Genomic DNA, 23160 nt, shown 5'->3' with positions numbered 1-23160 from the left:
CAAGATTCCAGTTCTCAAGTCTTTTTTCCTCTCCCATGCTGTCTATTTAGGTTGCTTTGCATTTCTGTTAGACACTCATTCCATCCACCCATTCATTCATTCATTCAGCAATTATTCATTAAGTATATAACATGCCTAGCCTATGGGAGATTTAAAAAACTATAATATGAAGTCTCTATCCAGGTGTTCTAGCTCAGGAAGCTATCGCTTTCATGTGTTAAGAAATCAAAGCTTGGGACTTCCCTGGTGGCGCAGTGGTTGAGAGTCCGCCTGCCGATGCAGGGGACACGGGTTCGTGCCCCTCTCCGGGAAGATCCCACATGCCGCGGAGCGGCTAGGCCCGTGAGCCATGGCCGCTGAGCCTGCGCGTCCGGAGCCTGTGCTCCGCACCGGGAGAGGCCACAATAGTGAGAGGCCCGCATACCGAAAAAAAAAAAAAAAAAAAAAAAGAGAATGAATGGGATCTCCGAATCTAAACTTGGCCTATCCTTTGACGTAAGAGTTTTAGATTTGAGAGCACTGTGAGACACTGGTGAGAAATATATGTAAAGGCAGGGAATGAGACTGTATTTTAAGGATCAAGGGCAGGGCCAGGGAAGAAAGGAAAGAATTACAGTGTTGGGTAAGAAAGAAAATCTCAAGATCATGGTACAGTAAAAAAGCAGAGAAAATATTTTAGAATAAAAATTGCAGGGCCCATTCAAATAAAAGACCTAGGAAGGGAAAGTAGGGTTATTTTAAAACGATGTGATTTTTAAACCATGGCAGGTAGGACAAGATGAAAAACCTTGAGCATCTGGTAAACCACATTTTTGTAAGAGATTTACATAAATGGGAAGGATCAACTGGGAGAAGCCAAATAGTGAGACAGCCTTCAAATTAAAAAAATCCAAAACCCTCCAGTGATTTAACAGCTAAAGGAAAAGAGAATAGATTGAATTAATTTAAGAGGTGAATTGGAGAAGAAGGCTTCACCAGCCTAAATTACTCTGATACCGTTTGTTGTTTGTTGCCCCCAAACACAAATAGATATGGAGAGGGAATCTCTTTTACCATCAGAGTGAGCTGTAAGTCCTGGAAACACAACCCAACTTTTAGAGACAGAGCAAGCTAAGAAATAATTTAGTACAACTCCCTCATTTTATAAATAAAGAGATTTAAGGTCCAATGAGATGAAATGCTTTGTCTATGTACAAGTCCTCAAAGCACTGCCAGGCTAGGGTTTGTAAATGCAGAGCTGAAAGAGCAGAGCAGGAAAAGGATGGACTGACCATTCACAGGGCCATTAAGATCCAGAACTGAGAACAGACTCTTTAACTAATTGAACTGAATGTGCAAATGACAGCATTTTCACAAAGCAGAGAAGCAGGGAGAGGAGGTAACTGATGGAAAAACACGTGGATCAGACCATTTCTAAGAAGGACATGGCTGGGGCTAGAATCAAGTATTAGGTACTTTACACAGTCTATTAATATGGTTACCTGAAAAAAACACCCATTTTAATTCACGCATGTTTGATGGTTTGGGTTATAATATGACTAAGATTCTTAAGGAGACTTGACAAGGGTTTGTTTGCAAATTACCGGCACCATATTGGCAGCTGACTCCAGAGAGGTCGCTGCAGTAATGGGACGGGCTGTGGCTTTTGGATACTCCCATTTGGAGCTTAAAAGAAGTGGCTGAGGAAGGCATGTCCCTTTCAGGGCATGAGTGAGCAGTTTCTTGGGCTCTGCTCTACTGCTTCTGCAGTAAGTGTGGCCCTTTTCAATGACTGTATCATCTAACTATGACTCGCCAAGAACCATCTTAAGGTTTTTTGCAAATCAGTGGTGAATTTTGGAACCCCATTTCTGAATCACTGCCCAAGTCATGAATCTAAGAAGACACATCTCAAATCATTCATCTAAGTCACGTCTGGCTACTTTCTCTGTAAGCACTTACATTTATTAAATCAATGATTATAAAATCCCAGGACATTTGGCCAAAGAAAGTACCAGTTGTTCTTTTTAATAAGATTATTTTTAAAGTCATAAGAAAATCAGATAACCACCAACTGCAAAAGCCACCAAACCTGTCCATTCCTTTAGGTCAGCCAGTTCTGAGTCTCTGTTTCAAGGAGGCTGGTATTTTCCAGATGGGTAGTGAAAGAGAATTTCTGAGAATGACTTCTTATAATAAAAGTACCTGACTCAAGTTCCCTGAAATCTGAATGTAGAAACAATCTGCAGGAGTTTACTATAGAGCACAGTGCTGTAGAATTTACAGAAGGAAATGCGTTCTTTGAAATAAATGTAAAAATGTAAGCTGAATTTTCTCTGAGGAGTTTCCTAACTGATAATGAAAAGAAGTAGACAGGTTGATAAAAGGTGACCTGGCAAAATGAAATGGCTCCTGAACTGGCATCATTTCTGAAAGGAGGTAACACTGTGTGGGCTGGTATTTTGATTCGATAGATTGACACCCAATTATATAACTGCTAGGATCAGAGTGGCATCTGTAACATGGCATCACATTGCCAAGGGACTATTTTGAATGTGCCCTACTTTTCCTGCAACTTGACACAGTGGGGAAAGTAAAACTGGAAACTCAGGACCCACATTCCCACCTTTACCTCCTAAGTTCAGTACGTATCCAGGGGAAAATTGTACAACTTCCGAACACCTCACTGAGTAGTGAGTAACCCGAAACAACGTGTCACCTGGAACATCATGAATCCCGTAATCTTTAGCGTTAGACTCTGATGATTAAAGAAGTGAAACATAAAATACTTAGGATTCCGAAGCCAAATAAAATCCCCATAAATGTTTTTTAAAAGCTATCATACTACAGTTAGATAAGGAAGGAGTTTTGCTTTCAGTTAATTCTGTCCGCTTTCTTTTACAAAGTAGAACACTGTGCAGAGGCGGGGTGGTGGTGGTGATAGCTTACTATGCATGCTGGGGATACAATTTCTCTGCGGATACAGATATTCCAAACTTTCCCACAAGGGACGATTCTCAAAATGTATTTTAAAAGTGCCTTTGTTTTTAAGAACCAAATAATTATAAATGTCCTCAAATACAGATGGCCACTTAAGGGGGCTCTTATGAATTCTTCTGTCAAGTCAAAATCTCTTTGAGATTGTCTTTTCTCTCCCTGCAGATACACTGATTCTCCCAAGGCTGCTGCAGAGGGGAGAATTCTTCTCTCTGCACTCTTGGAAGGCTATTCCCAGCACAGGCTCAACAGCTTGCTGTCTATCTCAGGGGATGAAAACACCCCCCCAAGGAAGCCAGCAGCCCTGATTACTCCAAACCTGATGTTTCTCTGGGGGTCTCTGTGGTTTGATCACTCAGTTGAGGGGCTTCTGAAGCTGTATTAGCATGGCACACAGAGCCCTACTCTGTCCCCAACTAAGGAGTGTCCAGCTCCCTGCTTTCTCCCCCAGCACCCCCCGATGTCTGTTTTCTACCAAGTTGTCCAACCCCATTAAGGACGGGACACAGAGCAAACCTCTTGCAAGCAAAGGGGATGCTCCAGGCTGGGGTTGGGGAGACCCTCATTGCCTTGGCCTCTCTCTCCTTCCCTGGGCTGTACAGTGATACTCCTGGCGTTCATGTCTAGACCCTTCATTTCACATGCAGCCACAAGGACTTAAGATCCAGACCTCCCCTACTGAAAGCTCAGGGGACCCCAAAGATTATTTGAAAATAATCTTTTCAAAAAGCTGAATATTATTATGGGCCAGTTGATTATCCACTGTGACACCATTACCTCAATATCAGACATCATTCATTCATTCATTCACTCCACCTAGAAGTCTAAGTGCAAAGCACTGCCCTGGTTGCTGGGCTACAAGCAAGGGGGCCACGAAGACTGGGGCTTCATGACACCCACCGTTAAACATCAAGTTTCAAATGCAACACAGAGATTACAGCTCACTTACTGCAAAATGGTTATAGAGTGAAGAGGTTCTGAAGATCAAATATGAACAGGTGGAAAGGCTAAACACAGGGCAGTGGTGGGAGGAGGGGCAGGGAAGAGATCAGATAAGAGTAAGAAATTAGCACAGAAGCTTTTCAAAAAATAAAATATCAAACAACTCAATCAGCCCATGCAATACAAGTAATCAGATCATTTATACACATGGACATCTCCAAGGAAATCAGAATAAAATAACGAGCAGGGGGCAGAAGAGAGCGCCTGGGGGTCGGGAGACCCAGGATGCTACCTGTCTATGTAACGTCAGACTCCACTTAGCCTCTCTGGGCCTCAGTTTCCTCATCTGTAAATTGAGAGATGAAGTCCCTTCCACGTTAAAAGTTCCAAAAGTCTGTTCACTAGCTGACAAGTGTATGTACAAGTTAGAGCCAGGGTAAGGTGTATTTCAGAGGAGCCTAGAAATAGGGCCAGGGGCCATCAGGAGCTGTGACCATGGCCTGAAGCAGCTTCTGGGGAGATACCTCCTCGGAAGTGGACCCAGCATCTCCCAGCCCCACCTGCTCTTACCTCAGCAGCAGGCAAAGCTCTGTCCTCATGCATTCTCCTCACTGACCAAGGCAGATGCCCACTGCTCAGCTGCTTGACTGCTCAGCACAGAGCAGGGAAGTTTCCAGAACGGCACGTGAGATCAGCTTTCTGGGATGTCACTGCGTACATCTTAAGTCCCGCTGCTCCAGTTCGCTCCTAGTTTCTAGGCAAGACTGCATGCAAACTGCCCCAGAAAGAGAGCCATCTACTATTTTCTCAAAAATATCCAAATAAGGAAACCCTACAACCTCTCTGGTGTCTCATATCCCAACCCTGTAACCTAAATCTTTTCTGATACGATTAAAGCTCCCTCTCTTGGGCTATTCTCAGAGGGAATTACAGAAGCTGCTCAATTCATAAAAATTCTGTCACGTGCGTTGGTGACAGCCACTGGGTCTTCAAAAAAATTCTTTTAACCTGCTTTGGGAGGCTTTCTCCAAATCTTTAATAGTTTCCTTTGCTATCTTCTGCATCTATGTCAAGTTCCTTAAATGATAACACAATAAAAACAGAGTCACAGAATGTAGAGGTAAAGGCACCAGATTTTCTATCTGGCCGCTCTCTTCCTGTCACAGAGGAGTGAAATAACACCCAGGTTAATGGATGTGACCAATGTCACCGAGCTCATTGGGACTGGAGTCCAAGGCTCCTTATTTCTCCTCTTTCCTTTATAATAAGTTTTCAAACCTAAGAGGGAATGTTGTTCTTTAAATAAGACCTGCTCAACATATGGTAAAGTATAATTCCCCCATGATTTCAAATATCTTATGAATATAATTTCATGTATATTTCCTACACGTGAAGGAGAACTTAATCTGGGTATTGAGCAGGCAGCATCCAGGTCTGGGCTACAAACAACACGTGCCCAATACTACACACATATCCTATTGGCACCTTCAGGGTTACAATGACCGAGGCAAGGTGAACGGCCTCTGTAGTCATCTGTACATTCATTTTTGACTTTGCAGGAAGGACCTCTGATATTTCTTAGCAACCAAAAAGCAAACCACATTAAAATAACTCACACTGAGGCACCATGTTCTTAAGACAAAACACCAAATTCATAGATGGATATGAAAATGATACCCTTAGAGTTCTGAGATCAGCAAGGGTTCAGACATTCTGTCCTCTGTTGGTTGGGTGGGGCTCTGGGAGTCTTTCCTCCTCTGAGCTCTGGTTCAGACCCCCATGTCCACATCTCCATTTCTTCCAGCAGATTATGAGATCACAAACTATATGAGATCATCTCACAGCACTGCCTCCTGGCTGGCACGCAGTATAAGTACGTAGGAAATCAGTTGTAGCCATGAACAAACAAACCCATAAACAAATGGTATACAGGGCCTAAGAAGTCTACTATCGAGAACGAACGTATGGACACCAGGGTGGGAGGGCGGGTAGGATGGACTGGGAGACTGGGATCGACGCATGTACACTACTATGTATGAAGTAGATGGCTGGTGAGGGCCTACTGTATAGCACAGGAGGAAAAAAAAGAAGGTACAATCTGTTTGCAGGACATATATTAAGTTAACCTTAAAAGTGCATTCCAATATACATTAGGTGCAGACAAATACTGTTTGATTCCACTTATACGAGGTACCTAGAATAGTCAAATTCATATAGAGTCAGAAAGTACATTGGTAGATGCCAAGGGCCAGGGGGTGGGGGGAATGGGGAGTTAGTGTTTAAAGGGGACAGAGCTTCAGTTTACGAAGGTGAAAAATTCGGCAGACGGATGATGGTGACAGTTGCACAACAATGTGAATGTACTTAGTGCCACTGAACTGTAGAGTTAAATATGGTTAAAATAGTATGTTTTATATTATGTGACTTTTACCACAATAAAAAAACATGAAAAAAAGAAGTCTACTATCACCTTCTTTGAGGAGTTTAACGATAATATTCTTGTGTACATACTTATCATATCCCTCCCACTGAAATATACAAACAACAGAACAAGGCAAGTGGATGCGTCAAGTTTATACAAAACCACTTTGCAGGAAAGATGACTTTGCAAGTGTCCCTTGGCAGTCTCTGAACTAGGCTGGGGATGCCCCCTGGTCCCCACCCTCCAGCCACCAGAGGGTTCTGGCTGAGGTAACAAAACCTGGGGCCGGGCAGTTTCTGTAAACCCTGCTGGCCGCAGCCGATGCTCAGGTCTCTCTACCTAAGTGTACAGTGTCCGACTTGGAGCTGAGTCCTGCTGGGAGGAAAGGGGCCGTGGTGTGCAGACAGAGCAGGACGGAAAGGAGGATAAAATCAGCTGAGATGCACAAACTCAATGTACCAGGAACACACAGGAAAGAATTAGGAATGGGTGTTAGAGTTCACTTGAATGTAATTTGCATATCATTATCTGGACGATGAAATTCATCCTCCGGTAATTCTAAGTGTCCACCACTAGGCGGATTCATATATTTATTTGTACGTTTCTTCTTTCACTAAACATTTGCCAAGTAAATACCTACTCTACGCTAGGTCGTGGGTTAGATGCTGGCGACGCAGACATAAGATGTGGTCCTGGCCTGTTTAGTAGGGGAGAGAGACACCCGTCACTAGAATACTGGGGGACTTTTTAGATCCACAGGAATGGGGAAAACAGCTCTCCCCTGGGGAGCCACGCGTGGTGCCCCGGGGAGAAGTGACATGTGACCTGGGTTTCCACAGATGAAGAGGAGAGAGCTTCAAGGTCAGTCTTTTCCTTATTCATGTAGAATGATGAACCCATATTCTCTCCACAGGAAGTTTATCTATGTTGGAGCCAGAGAAAATAATAGCTAAAGGACAAATGGAAGATGAACTAATGTTTACTGAGTGGTTACCCAGTGCTGAATGTTTTATAGGCGTTACCACATTTAATTCCACCACAACTCTATGGGGCATTATGACGATTTCCTCTTTATAGATGAGGGAACTGAGATTTAAGTAACTGGCCCAGGGTTACATTGCTCTGAATTGGGGAAGCCTCAGACATTATGGCCCTGCCACGCGAGAAAACGGGAAAATGGGGGTTCTGAAAAGTGAAGTTGTTCCCCAAAGTCTCAGAGTGAGTCAGTGACTCGTCAGAAAAGACAAGTAGAGCCTCCGGAAGCTTAGTTTGGTGTAACCAAAGTACGGGAAAAACACAAGTCAATGAACATTTAAACAACTTAAAGGTTAAAAAAAATCCCTGAGATGCACCGTCCATGAAATGTACTTCACATCTTCAATATGTGGATGGAGAGAACAAGGGGAGGAGTTTCTTCCACTCGTTTTAAGAACAGCACGGGCTTAGTTTACAGCTTCACCTGTGCTAGAACACGACCCACTTTCTCCCAGTCTAAGCAAGTGTGAAAAGGCAACATAGGCGTCTCACAAACCTCATCTGTACGTTAACGATCTTATCTTCCTTCATGAAATTAAGCTTGCTATATACATAAAAAAGAATGAACTAGGAAGCAACAAGGCACGGCGAAAAGATGCTGGATTTTCTGATGCAACCGTTTCTTGCTGTGTGCTTGAATACACGTTACTTAAAATTTCTGAGCCTCGGTTTCTTCATATGTACAAAGGGGATATTAATAATGCAATCACGGTGCTCACTCCATAAGAGTTGTGTTAGAATGAAATTAGATAAAGTGTTTAAATTGTATACAATAGTGCTTGGCGAAGGAAGGAAGGGAAGGAAGGAGGGAGGGAGGGAAGAAGGAAGGAAGGAGAAAATAAAAAAAACAGAACTTTTACAAAATTATCTTGGGGAACAAACCCAATTTCCACTATAGACTATATGAAATATTATCTAGAGTCACTGTCTAAAATTCACACTTAATTGTATGTATGTCACATGTGTGGATAGGTGTAAATCTAGATTTCACACCTACGCTTTATCTTCAAATGATCTTAGCTTGGTTGCTCTGGCGCTTGTACCACATCTCTCCTCCAGAGTCCTTGAAGGCAGTTTCAAAAGCAGTTGCGGAATCAGAAGATGATACCAGCTAGAAGCCAACAGCATCGGTATTGGCTGATTTCATGCTGAGCGGTCAAGGGGCTCTGGGCTTAGTCTTGCCTGAAATACTTATCGTGGAAAGTACCTTCTGACAGTTGAGGAAGTGTGGCCAGAGTGGGAAAATGTACAGCAATCTTAAGAAAAGCCCGCACATCCATTGTGAGACATGAAATGAAAAAGGATCTTGGGCATCTGTGATGAAGACCATTGGGCTATGTCTCTCCTCCCTCTCAGGTACACCAGTGCCTGGGGACTGAGTCTGTTGGCCACTTCTCTGCCTCTATCTCTTACCCACTCCGGAATTCTCCAGGCACTTTCTCTGCTGTGGTTTGAGCTGATGGAAAGACACCAAGACAACATGCAGCTGACATCTGTATACCAGCAATGACAACAGAAGCTTCTCTTTACTCTCAATAATGTGACCTCATTTTCTATGGGCTCCTTGGGGTAGTTCTTTTAGAATTTCTAAGGACCAGCTCATTCTCATTAAAAAAAAAAAAAAAAACAAAAAACAAGCAGTTACAGATAAACTGAGGCAGGAATTTGTATTCATTTGATAGACTAGATTTATCTACACTTTCTTGGAAGCCAGAGTTTGGTGGGCAAATATTTACCAATACCAATTTACTAATGGGATATGCTATGACATTTCTTTTGTCAAAATTTTAAATAACTAAATAGCGTAAACGCTTCATAACCCTTAAGAACTCTGTACCATAATATCCTCAAGCATTTATTTGTTTGGTATAGCAGCGGACCCATCAAAGGCAGAGTTGGGATCTCCGCCTGATGGAAAATTAGGACTAATCATTGAATATTCAACCACAGAAAGGAATATTTAGACTTATTAGAAAGTAGCCAGTGGACCAGGTTAGAAAATACAATGCAATGAAAACAGACATGGTTTACATGTTTAAGAAACTGTGAATATTAAAATGGAAAAGCGGCAAGGTGTGAATCTCGGCTCTGACTAGCTCTGTAACCTTGGACTTAAGCCTCCCTGAACCTCAGTTTGATCATCTGTTCTAAGAAGATGAGAACATCAACCCCAGGCAGCTTTTGTGTGGAAATATAAGAGCAAATATATGTCAAGAGCTTAGCACAATGCCTAGCAAATAGTGAGGGCTCAGTAAGTCAGCAGCGATGGTGAGCATAGCAGAGGGAGATATACACACAGACTGATGAAATGGGGAAATGGAAGGGGAGATGGACCCAAGAGCAGACCCAGCGGATAGACAGTACTTTTCCCTATTTCAGAGATGAGGGGACTGAGCGTCAGGGGGCCTAAGAGACTTGCTTGGGCTCCACAATTAGTAAAAGGCTAGAAAAGGAATCCAAATTTGCCTCCAAATTTGCTCTTTTCTTTAGACCAGACCTGTTTGTCTCATGCACAGAAACTGCAGACACTCAGACTCACAAGCTTTAAAAAGTGACATTATATATGATATTTAATACATGTTATATTATATACATTATATTCAATCACCAGACAGATTAAGAGTCCCAACTGTCTTCTTCTGTGGTCACAGGAAAGAAACAGAGCATCAGGGATATTTTGATGAAAAATCTCAACTTGAAAGACAATGAGGGAAGGGAAAAAATCTGAAAAAAGTCATCAAGGTGCCCATGATATTCCATCTTTCCAAAGGGAAAAGAAAATTAATGTTATAAAGCATTGGAAATGAAGGGAAAGTTCATTAACATCTTTTTTTTTTTTTTTTTTTTTTTGCAGTACGCGGGCCTCTCACTGTTGTGGCCTCTCCCGTTGCGGAGCACAGGCTGCGGATGCACAGGCTCAGCGGCCATGGCTCACGGGCCCAGCCGCTCCGCGGCATGTGGGATCTTCCCGGACCGGGGCACGCACCCGTGTCCCCTGCATCGGCAGGCAGACTCTCAACTACTGCGCCACCAGGGAAGCCCCACTTACATCTTTGAGATGAAGAAAAAGGGGCTCAATAATGCAAAACTGCATACACGTTCCTCATTTTTTCTTACTTTCTCTTTGCATCTATTATGTAGCTTTCTCCATAAGGAATGTATTTTCCACTCTTCTTTCTTAATCACATGGCCTCCTGGTGAAGGTAATGTGAGCCCATGACATCAAGGATCCACATTTTAAAATGTGACACCTGAGGTTAACGAAGATGCAGTTCTAATTCTAAACTTTGCCTGAGGAACGGCGAAAAGGCAGAGGATGCAAATTTTATACAGATGCACTTGTGCGCCTCTTTACTTCATTCATTCAGATACACAGTTTGGATAAATACTGGAGACAACTACCAGACTGAGGAATCAAAATGCAGGGTATTATTTAATTGTAAAGTAATTAGTCCATTCATTCACTTCCCTCTTGAAAGTGCAACCAGAGAAAAAGGGAAAAGAAATGATCTTAGAGACTGCAATTCACACGCCGCATTAATTTGCCGGCCAAATTTGACACCTTGGCTTTTCTGCCTGTGGAGAATGTAATCTCTTTTCCATTTTAGCTCAGCCAGTCGAGAGGATGTGTGTGTGTGTCACTGTGTGTGTGTGTGTGTGTGTGTGAAAGAGAGAGACAGAGAGGTGGGGGGAGAGGGGGGGGAGAGAGAGAGAGAGAGAGAGAGAGAGGGAGAGGGAGACACACAGACAGACAAAGAGATGGAGAGAGCATGCAAGTGTGTCCATCTGTCCGTGGAACTGGTGCTAGACTAAAACAAGAATCAATGCTGCAACCACAAAACTGTGGCTTTCTTTGCAAGTTCCTCAATTTAGTATCTTAGCTTTTCCTTCTGCCAGAAAAAACAACTGACTATATTTGAGAAACAAACCTCCTTATAACTTAAGGTGGGGCTGAGGCAGGCGTGGCTCTGAAGTTGAGCAAAACTTATTTTAACTCAGTAAGTGGGTCACTTTTTACCTCTATTCTTCAGCTCACAATTAAAACAATCTTTCATTCTTTCACATTTTTTAGGACACTTATATTTGGCCATTACTATGTAATTATAGATATGTGTGCTTGGGTATAAATACTAAATTGTTTAATTTATTCATGTCTATCAATCACAATAGTTAGAAAATGGGAATGCCACTTGACTCAAGTATTCTAATCTTCTATGACTGAGAACTTTTCAAAGCTTTTGAGGGTAGAGATCATGTTTTGTGACCTATACACAGGTCTATAAGTTGGTAAAAACCAAATAGTCAAGTGCAGAGGAGCTGAGTAAATACTGATGATGATGATGTTGACAAAGAATAGTCTTTAATAAAAGCAATTAATGATACAGATGCATTTATTTAGGATAAATTATTATTATCTGCGTGCAACTCAAGGTCTAGGTACAAATAAGCACCATGGCCTGCTGCCTGTTTATGCCAGGAGGTTTCCCCTGGAATTCAGTAGTTAATATAAAATTAATTCAATTGTAGAAAATTAAAGTAATGAAATACTTGAATGGATTAACTTGCCTTCCAACATGAAGATAACACCAATACCTACCTCACAGGATTGTTGTGATGACTCAATGCATTAATACGGTCAAAACACTTCGAAAAACACTCAATCCAAAACAGTAGTATAGAAGGCTAAGCTGTCATTATTAGGATGATGAATGGAAATTCTTTGTTCCCCATCTGCTGCTTACAGTATCTTACAAGATGGAGTGACTACGAAATTGCTGGGAAAACTGATGTAATGACTGAAATTGACAAACAAAACAACGGGAACAGTCAACAGCATAAGGAAGTTCAATCAGGAGGCAACTGAGGAAAGCAACGGGGAATTGCCATCTGGGGAGCCCAGTGGTCACAGCAGCTGTAGGGAGATGCTCCTAGAAGATGAATATCTGATTGGGTGGTAACTTCTTATACTTCAAAATGAAAACAATGTGAAACATGAACTCTTTTAAGAAGTGCATTGCCATCTGGTAAAATAGGGAAACTTGAAACTCTTGGAGTCTGCTGACACTGATTAGTTTTATATTTTGGTGGACTCTAATTCTAATTTTTATTTCTGCAGGGTTCATACGCAGATGGAATAGAATCATTTCATTTGATGATATCTGTGAGTTGGAAAACTAGCAAACAAAAAATATCCTAAGGAGACAATTACATGAATCTAAATAATGTCACTTTGCTATAAAATCTATTAGTCATACAGTCATCAGACTTTATAAATTTTTGACTCTTCGTAAATATAACCTTAGGAGAAAAGTTCTTATTTTTATTTTACCTAACCTCATTTTAGAATTCATTTGCCATCTCCCCCATATACGCAGAGGAGCCTTCACTTTTTTGGTAACAAGGAGACGTTGACTTGAGAATTTTCTGAGAAGAGTGCAAAATGAATAAATAAAAGTTAATGGTATCTGTTCCTGTGCTCTTGGTCATCCAATATGCTTATTATCAGGTACATAATTTTGGTAAGGGTAGCTAAGTTTTAGCTCAATTAATGTATTTAAACTAAAATAATAAGATTAATTTTGCCTGTGGTCACTGGACAATTCCTTAAATGCCTTGAAGTCAATGTCTATTTAGTGCTTTGAGACTAAAATGAAGAATAGTGCTTTGACAAAAAGGAAGCATGTTAGAAAGCAAAATACTGTAATGGTGTTATATCTCCGTTCATAGCAGTCACTGGGGGAACTCAGTAAATATTAGGTTAAACAAGTGAAATTAAAAAAAGACTTCTCTGCGTATCTAAGGAACTGAGAAAAAACTCCATAAATATCATGAGCACCTACTACCTGCCAGGAGAGACAGAGAAGGAGCTCAGGCTGTCAGCAAATTAAGCACTTGAAAGGAAAGCAATATGATTACTGCTCTACTTACTCTAAACTCAAAGCATTAAACAAACACACACAGAAGAATCGGTGGAGGCAAGAACCAGTAGGAAAGCCCTGCAAAAGGACAGGTTTCTTGAAATGAGCCTTGAAAAGTGACCAGAAGTTTCACAGATAAAGAAGAAAGCACTTGGAAAGGCAGTTGGAGTGAAAAGGAGTGAAAGAGCATGGAACTTTCTGGTGGTTTGTGGACTTGTGCACTTGGCATGTGGGTAAGTGGAGGGGGGAGGGGGAGAGGCGGGAGGTGGCAGCTAGAGCAGAAGGAAGTGACAAGAAATAAGGTTGGGAAAGTGGCTGAGGCAAGTTTGTGAAGGCGCACAATTCTTGAGTAAAATTATGCATTACTTAAAAGAAAACACTTCATTCTATTATTATATGAAACCCACAGTGATACCTCTTATTTATGAAAAAGTTTCTGGGTTTATTGCAAACTGTTGTCCTCTTTCTTTCTCTCTTCAAATCATGAATGCTAAGATCTCTTCAGTCAGCTTCAGAACGAAAAGCCTATAACGGGGTACATCTGGGAAAAAGGTGCTGGTGGGGAAGATAGGCTCTGGAATAGAGGGACGCTTACAGAGAGGCAGAATGGAGCCAGAAATCCTGGCTACCTACCGCCCTTGCCCCTCACCCTGTGACCTTGGGCCGTGCCCTTCAACCATCTAAGCCCGTTCCTCATCTCTAAAGGTAGTTGGGAGGATTAAATGAGGTCATGAATGAAGAGTGGCTTACATAGTAAGTACGTATCAATATTAAGTGGTATTACTACTTGTTCTGTCCTAATTTAAATAGATACATTTGAATGAGAAAGTTACTTTGTGGCCTCCCAGTCCCCAAAGGGTTCAGCAAAAGAATTAGAAATGGTGTTAAAACACGGATATTGTTTCCCAAATTACCGATTGTTTCAAGGCACAATTTATGAAGGAGACAAAATTTCAAATGTGACAAAAGAAAGCATCCCTGGGATAGCTAATGAAATGTCCCACCTCAGCAGTGCTTGTTCAAAGGGCAAGACCCAGAAGTTTCTTCCCTGATGTTGCTGGGAGTGAACAAGAATGAAGAGAAGTGGGTATCAGGTTGATGCTTTAACAATCTAAACTTGATTCCATTTTTATTTCCTCCCGATGTAAGGAAAATACTGACATACCTTTGCATCCTAATTCATTTTATTCTCATTAATATTTTTACTTAAAATAAGACATAGCATAGTTTTAATCTGTTATTTTTAGGGGTCCAACTCCTTCTCCCTCAGCTCCACATTTTTGCTAGTTTAAAACTATTCAGGGGGCTTCCCTGGTGGCGCAGTGGTTGAGAGTCCGCCTGCCGATGCAGGGGACACGGGTTCGTGCCCCAGTCCGGGAGGATCCCACGTGCCGCGGAGCGGCTGGGCCCGTGAGCCATGGCCGCTGAGCCTGCGCGTCCGGAGCCTGTGCTCCGCAACGGGAAAGGCCACAACAGTGAGAGGCCCGCATACCGCAAAAAAAAAAACAAAAACAAAAAAACCTATTCAGGTGAGATGCGTCAAGCAATATTGACGATCACATTTTACAACTTCAGAAATTCACATTTATAGGTAAGCAGTTAACTCCATTGAAATTTGCCTGTGTAGATGTTCTTTAAACCATTTTATTTACTAGAAACCAATTATGATAAATTATGTAAATTCAAAATCAAGACGTGTGGATAAATCACCTTCGTTTAACGACAGTTTTTTTTTTTTTTTAAGTTGTCCTGAGGAGGTAATTTTATAAAACAAGTTGCTATACTTGATTAAGAAAAATTGGGTTTTGATAAGTGTGTGGATAAATGAATCCATTTGCAGTCCGGATGGCTTTTATGTTTATCATCTGTCAATGGTACTAAATATTGTTGAATAATGGTAATTAATAAAGGCTGATGCTACAAGTTTCAAAGTCTATGTTTCCATAAAGTTTCTAGAATAAATATCCCATATCAACTTTATAAGAATTTCTATTATAGACTGAAGCCTTTCTTCCATAATTAATGGTCATTTGTATGATCACAGGGATACCAAATAGTTCAGACAATTCTACAAAACAGTACAATTAAGCAACACAAATTGCTTTTATTTTTAGAGAATAAATGGAGAAGAGGCAGCCTCTAATTCCATGTGGTTATTAAGCACACCCACTGAAAACCAGCGGTACCCAAAATCACTCAAATAACCAGTAGCACACTCAGTAACATATGACTCAAGATGTTAGCACATCCTCTAAAGTACTGTAAAGGAGTTTTTTAGAAAAACAGAACCACAGGAGCTAAAGTTAAACTATCCCCATTAGGCCAACGCGCAACAGCATCTAAACGATCAATGTCCACTTTCCTGAGAACATTTGAAAGTAGATCAAATCACAGTAAATAGCCTCCCTGAAATAAAGCAATAGAAATAAATCAGAACACGGTTTGGTTTAAAAAGGAAGCAAACATCATAGTTTTTTTGGGGGGGGGTGATAACTGCATATAATTGGAGAAGAAGCCACCCCAGAGAGCGGAGGGGAGGGTCCCACTCTGGGCGGCCACGAGATGTGGCTGGAGCTTTGCTGGGCAGTTAAACGGTGCCCTGGCTCATAGCGGACAAGGGCGACAGGTGCTCAGATCTCTAGTCCCCTGGGGGCAAAATCCACAATCCACAGAACCAGAGCCGCCCAACAAGCAAAACATCATAAACACTTAGAAATGACAAAAAGACAAAGGAAATTTACCTGGTAGCAAAACTGTTCTCAGTGGTACTGGTACGTGACCAGAAACTCCCTTCTTTCTGATCTGCAGAACAACTTTGTCAACCCCGGGTGTGTGGTCACAAGGCAGGAAGTGACTAGAATGACAAATCATCAGGCAGGAAAGAAATAGATTTTGTCTTTATAAGGACATTTTTACTTAACGTGTTTTTTTTTTTTCTCATGTCCCCTCCCCTGCAAAAATCACCTGACAGGTCACACTGAAATTCAGAAGCCTCTTACCACTTCCTCTTTATGAGCATTTTTCTCTCTCCTTCCCTTTCTTTCCCCTCTAGCTGTCTTGTAGGCATTGGGCTACTTAAACCTGTTGATTTCAGATAACAAGGCAAGGTCAGCCTGCTACCCTGACTTCTTGATCTGCCCCTAATTGCGAACGCAATGCTCTGGTGCCTAGCTACTTACAGCAAAGATAAACAAATTATTCATTTTTAATGAAAGAGCCAAGGGAAGAGGTGGCAGCATCCCTGAAACAAGCTAGAAGGGAGTTCCTTGGGAAAGCCCCACCCCAAGGTGAAACCAAACCCCTCTCGAGAGTCCCTGAACAGTGATCTTATTGGTGCAAACAAAACAAAATGATCTCTTTAAGGGGAAGGGCCCGAAAGGGAAGGTCACCATATTATTTACTCATTCTTTTATTTATAGAGCACCTATGTACTAGGGATCTCTTTAACCCAATTAAAGATTTCAATTATTTAGACGCTTCCTACAAAGAGCACCAGCGGGTCACTTAGGCAGCTGCTATAGTCCAATGCTGCTGAATTCCTTCCTAGAGACCACACTTATTTTTTGAATGCACATTTTAGAAAATTAGCAAGAGAATTAAAATATCTCAGTTCTATGCCCAAACCCCGAATGCTCGTCCTGAGGGCTAATTCTCATCTTCAAATGGAAGTGCTCAAGCGCTCACAGCCTAACAGAGGATGTGAAGGTTGTATAGTACCCTGAGTAATGTTGACCAAACATTACACATAGTCATCTCCGTGTTGCCCAGAGCCTGTGTGCAGCTCCAGCACCCAGCCTACTATTGAGGAATGAGAATCTGAGGCTCTGCTCCAGCTCTGATGGTGAGTTGAAGATGCTTGATTGTTCAATATGCTTCTGTATTTGCGAGGGGCCTGGGACCCCACCAGTGGGTACTACGGTTGGGGGGCTGCCATTATACTCCTTTTGCTTCTTTGACTTCTCCTCTAGAAAGTTCCTGCTTCCAACCTCAAATATCAGACCAAGCTGTTCTGGTTTCTCTACTTCATTAGTCAGCGGTGTGGCAGTGTCTTGGTCAGAACCCTACAGGGGCCATCTTGTTGGAGAGGGTGGGCAGAAGAATAGGAATAGATGGTGGAGATTCAGTCCATTCTAGAAGTGGTTCACCTCACAGAGAACTGTCAACTTTCTTGTGACTCCCCAGGGAAGACTGAGGGGGTGAATTGGACCCCGTTTTCTCCATTGCATAATTACTCCCAAGTAATTCATTGCAGGGGGTGGGGTTCCAGAGGCACCTAAGTTCTTTCAGGACACCAGAGACACATCCAGGCATCACCGTGACAGGGCTGATCACACGACAAAGCAGCCAAATGCTGGTGGTTTTCACTCTGGGGTGAATACTCATCAGTCAGGACTCTGCAGCAGCACAGATACTGTCTTGATGGTCTGAAGGATGAAAATACGCGAAATACTGTGGATCTCCCTAATTGCATCCCTGTGGTTTCAGGATGGAATGGAGGTGTGGCAGTAACACTTCATAAAGAAGAACAGAGATTCATTTCGTTTACCTGGGAGGAGAGCAGCAGCATGGCGGCTACTGGTGCCTGGTCACTGGACATCTGAGGAATCTAAAACAAGAGCAAAATACACTTGTGCATGGGTTCAGTAGGTGTTTGAGTGCCTGTCTGGGGGCACTGGTGATTCAGAAATGAGTAAGACACAATCGCTGCTCTTAAGGAGCACACAGTCTGTAGAGGAGAAAAGCATGTAAGTAAATAAATGCCATCTGCTATAAAAAGGGGTGAAAAGGCAGTGGAACATCGAGGCAGATGCAGATGTGAGCAGAGCTGATGTTTGAAGAGGGTGAAATGTGCGGTTATGCATAGCAGCTGATTCAAGTCAAAAAAAAAAAAAAAAGCTCGTTGGATTCCAGTCAACATCTAGATTCCAGGAGATGAAAGCCATTGAATTCTGCTGCCTGCAAACACCCGCCTGAAGGAACCCTCCTCTCTAGCACCCGCCAGCTGTGGTCCCCACCTCAGCCTCCCACCACTGCCTCACCCACATCCTGGACCACTCCCTCCATCGTAATCTCTCTATCTGCCTCAAGTGGCACAAGGCTACCCGGCGGCAGTCAGCTGTTTAGGTCTTAGACCAAGGCTTTTCTGGAGAGGAATACTTTATCACTGTCAGTGTTTAGAATTGCTTGTGCATCATGATAATAAACAGCAGACTGATTTTGGTTTTATTATTCTTACGTTCTCTGTAGGTCATGCCCCCCTGATGGCCTACACCCAGAGAGGACCTCTCCCACTTCCTACCCCACCATCCACATGCCTCTACTGCCACCTCTGCCTCTTAAGTGGCCTGTGCTTTGCCTTCCCTCTACCCCTACTGCCCTCCTTACTTTATCCCACCCTGGGTGGCTATGGAGCTCACAGCCTCAATCCCTAAAACCGCATCAGCTGCTACTCCCCGGCTACTGAATGTTGCTGAAGAAAGTCCCAGAAACATAGACTTGAAATGCTATAAATTCAAGCTGTTTGCCTTCAGATTACTTCTTAGAAATGCTTTTATTCAATTTCATTAATTCCTGAGAACAGGTATTCTCAACCTGGGGTCCGTGGACCCCTAACTCTTTATGCATGATTTTGTATGTATGCTTTTTTCTGGGTCCATCATACTATTTATCATGGGATTAAAGAGATCACAGAACCCAAAAGTTAGACATTTATTCCAAACTCTCTCCTCTTGCTTTTATCTCCCTACCAGCCTGCATCCTTTCCTGGCCCAATATTCCTGCCCCTTGTTGATTGAGATGATCCGAGTCATCTGGTGTGAGCTTCCTTCTCTAGCCTCAACTCTCACAAGACCCATCTTTTCAATGGGAATAATAATTGACACTTTTCTCAGAGGGTTAATGTACAGATTAAGTTAAATAATACTTGCAAATTACTTAAAATGATATCTGGCTCAATTTGTGTAGTAGTAGTAGGATTTGTAATACATATATAGGCAAAACCTATATGGAAAAAGTTATAAAATTTTATACATGGACATAAAATAATTGACCAAAAAATAGGAAAATATATGGAGAGACATGGCCATTTTCTTGAAAATGTTGAATTTCCCCATTTTAGTCTATTAATTCAATTCATTTCCAATTAAAATGCCAACAGATTTTATGGCCCTTGAAATATTAAATCTAAAATATGTAAGGAAGAATAACTGCATGAGAATAACCAAATACAGTTCTGAAATATATCAAGAAGGGTACTAGGAATTAAAGTATATTACAGAGCTATAGTAGAAATACTACAAAGAGTATGTACTGGTTAAGGGAATGGATCAAAAACAATTCCCTGTGTACGTGTGAACTTGGCATAAGGAAGCATTAAAATAAATGAGGACCACTTCTTCAATAAATGGGACAACTTGTTTTCTTATGGAATATTAAAAAAATTAAAAGACCCATCTTTTCCTTCTCTTTCACTCTTAAAAGAGAAGGTGTTCTTCTATCTTCTCAAGGTCAATAGTTCCTCATTTTAATCTTAATCTTATATCTTCTACTTACTTAGATACCTTGCTCCATCAATTATCTCATGTTTTTCTAGCATCTTTAATGGCTTATACTCTCCCCACTTCCCCTTCATGCACTGTGGGGATTGTTCAAAGGGGAAAATGCCTCTGCCTCACTCTACTGCCCATCCCCTACCCCTGATGTTTGATGGGCAGGGAATGAGAGTAATTAAGGTGAGCACAATCTCCGCCTTGGCAGAATGTCCACTGTATTCAAGGATGCAGACAAGTGACCTCACAGTGGTACTCAGAACCATGACAAAAGCAAAGCTGGGTGCCCGTGAGAACACACAGCATTAACCCAGACTTGGGGTCTGGGGGGCATGCAGGTGGATCATAGCAGAGTGATTAAGAGTAAAGATGCTGGGCCACTTGTCTGGTTATCAAACCTCATCTCTACTATTGTATTAGTTATGTGACCTCGGGCAAATTATTTGATTTCACTGGCCTAAGTTCCCTCATCTAGAAAATGGGGATAAGAACAGTGTCTGTTTTCTACGCTGTTGTGAGGGTGAGGTCGACTGATACATGTAGAGAACTTGGAAGAGTGTGTGGCACATAGGAAATGCTATATGTGTTAACTAGTCTTGTAATATTTATACCAGGCTCTGGACTAGACTGTTCACATACATTATTTTATTTATTCTTCACAATAATCCTATGAATTAGGTATTAGTTTTATTTTCTTCCTTCAATTTTTAAAAATTATAGTTTCCAATTCTACACTACTTCTCCACTACAGAATTATACACTGACATCCTTGCTGTGAGATGGCTCAGGACCTCCCACTCAGGCAGGTGGAGGATGCTTCTCCTCCTACCTGAGCTTATTGCACGCGACTTGCTTGAGCTTTGGAACGTTAGCAGAGAGGACACAAACAGAGGTCTTGAATACGCCTACATGATTCAACTTGGTCTCCTGGACTTCTGAGTACATTTACCATGAGAAAATCCCATCTTTGTCCAAAGGGAATGAGGAGATGCATGAAGCCAACCTGAAACTGACCCGCAGCCCAGGCCAACTCCAGCTCACCATGTACTGAAGCAGAGCCATGCCGGCTGACGCAGGAATCTAGGTTTGTTGTTGTAAACAGTTGAGATTGAAGGTTTTTTACGAGGCAGCAGTATCAAAGAAACAGATGACTTGAACTTCCCCTGCCACGACCAGCTATTTAAAACTGTACTCCTACTCCTGTCGTTTCCAATCATCCTCACTCTGTTCTTCCACAGATTTAACACCTTCTAACACACATGTTAAAGATGAGGCTTACTGTCTCCTCCCAAAAATAAGCTCAACTTCGGGCAGGTCTTTACGGCTCTTCGAGCAGCAGCAGTGCCCAGTGATGGGATGGCATGAATGAATGAATGAATGTTTACTGCAATTTTGCTTGACAGAAAAAATATGAAGATAACAGGAGAGGGAATATGTAAACTGTGGTTCAGTACAGTATCCAGAAGTTAAAATAAGTGAATGGAACTAGATTGACTAAGTAAGAGTGAACGTTGAAAATATAAAGTTGGTGTAAAGCAAAAGTTGCGGAATAATACTAATATATTTGTATACATTTTAAAGAACTATTATAGTGTGGTTTATGGATATGTCTGTACCTGTGTGTGTTTATAATAAAAATATGTCTGAGAAATGATAAATACCAATTCAAGAACACGGCTACTCTGGCAAGTTAGGGAGGTGGTGGGAAGGTAGACAGAAGAATTCAACTATGTCCACAGCAAAATGTTGAGATTTGGCAAAAACAAGTGTTGGATACGATAGTGTTGATTATGATATTCTCTTTCATCATGTTTTAAATACTATCCATTTAAATTTAAAAGTTAATTTCTTGATTAATAATATATGCACATGGCTCAAAATTCAAAAGATGCAATGAATTATTTAGTAAAAATATTATCTTCCAACCCTATCCTCTGGCAACCCATTTCCCCTTTATTTTTTTAATAATGGCTGTATTGAGATATGATTCACATACCATAAAACTCACCTTTTAAAAGTGAAATTTAGTGCTTTTAGTATACTGACAGAGTTGGGCAACCATCATACTATGTAATTCCAGGACATTTTCATCACCCCCCAAAAGAAAGCACCAGCAGTTACTCTCCATTTGACCCCCAACCTCCCAAACCCTCAGCCACTATTGTAATTTTTGTCCCTACAGATTTCTTGTTATGGACATATCCTATGAATGGAACTGGACAATATGTGGTCTTTAGTGTCTAGCTTCTTTTACTTAGCAGAAGGTTTTTAAGGCTCGTTCATGTTGTAACATGGATGAGTACTTCATTCCTTCCTATGGGAGAATAATAGCCACTCTACAGATACACCACATTTTATTTATCCATTCATTAACAGATAAACATCTGAGTTGTTTCCACCATTTGGATATTATGAATAACGTTGCTGTGGACATTTGTGCACACACTTTGTGTGGACATACATTTGAATTTTTTAATAAAGTAATACATGTGCATCGTTTTAGAAGTCAAACATTACCTCCAGGTTTATAATGAAACACTGGTCTCCTGACACATTCCTTTTCTACCTCTGATTCCTATTCCCCAGAAACAATTATTTTCAACAGTTTAGCTATTTCTTCTGCTACTTCATATTTCTAGAGGCTATGTTTATGTCTTGATTGTTCAGGTTCAATTCTTTTTTAACTTCTTACTTGGGAGCGGAAGATTTGACCCTCTCCCTCCCCCAGTGTGTACACACCAGCCTTCCCACCATCCTCTAAAACAGGTTATAATACCTTTAAACCAACGTGCAGTTTTGACAATGACTATGTAAATACTCATAGCTGAGTTATGTAGAGCAAAATGTTTATATTTCCTTTTTTGTATCTTGCTTTTTTCATTTGTTAGGTTTCTACGTGCACATTAGTAATCCTGTACCAAACTCTCCAACAGAGCTAAAACGCAATTTGAAAAACAGAAAATGAATCCATTCCTCTCTTTTCCTCCTGGAGAGGTCCTTCCCAGAGTCCTCCATCCTGCTGCCTGGTCCTGCTTTCCAGCTGCCATCTAGAAGCTTCCCTTCACCATCATCCTGGGAATCCCCTTCTCCCTGTGGGTTGGATCTTCTGTTTCTGGACCACAGACCTTCCACTTTCTTGGTCTACTTCCTTGTCTTAACAAGCATATCCTCCAGTAGATTCCTGAGAAAGACTGCATGGGACAGAAGCTTCTTGAGATGTTTTATAGCTGAAAACATACATAGTCTACCTTCATTCTTGGAAGTCCACACCACCATTTTCTTTCAAAATTCTGAAGAAATTGTTCCAGTGTTGTTGTTG

The 23160-nt window shown here is 41.6% G+C and overlaps 1 protein-coding gene across 4 annotated transcripts in view; it reads right to left on the bottom strand.

Annotated features, from left to right (window-relative positions):
• LCP1 (lymphocyte cytosolic protein 1) overlaps positions 1-23160 on the bottom strand; it is an 81268-nt gene that overhangs the window by 38969 nt on the left and 19139 nt on the right. For 2 of the 4 annotated variants that reach the window (XM_060287807.2, XM_030882243.3), the window contains exons 2-3: positions 17840-17899; positions 16035-16147 (exon numbers count right to left, since the gene is read on the bottom strand). The exons of 1 other annotated variant lie outside the window; for it this stretch is intronic. The gene's annotated coding sequence lies outside the window, so the exon portion shown is untranslated. Of the gene's footprint in view, positions 1-4488; positions 4610-16034; positions 16148-17839; positions 17900-23160 lie in introns of those variants that run through there. One more of the 4 variants, XM_060287808.1, reaches the window with a different exon arrangement.

The sequence above is a fragment of the Globicephala melas genome, chromosome 18, assembly GCF_963455315.2.
Source record: "Globicephala melas chromosome 18, mGloMel1.2, whole genome shotgun sequence".
NCBI classification, from domain to species: domain Eukaryota; kingdom Metazoa; phylum Chordata; class Mammalia; order Artiodactyla; family Delphinidae; genus Globicephala; species Globicephala melas.
The sequence above is the reverse complement of the archived record's forward strand: the minus strand, read 5'-3'. Positions and strand labels throughout refer to the sequence as shown.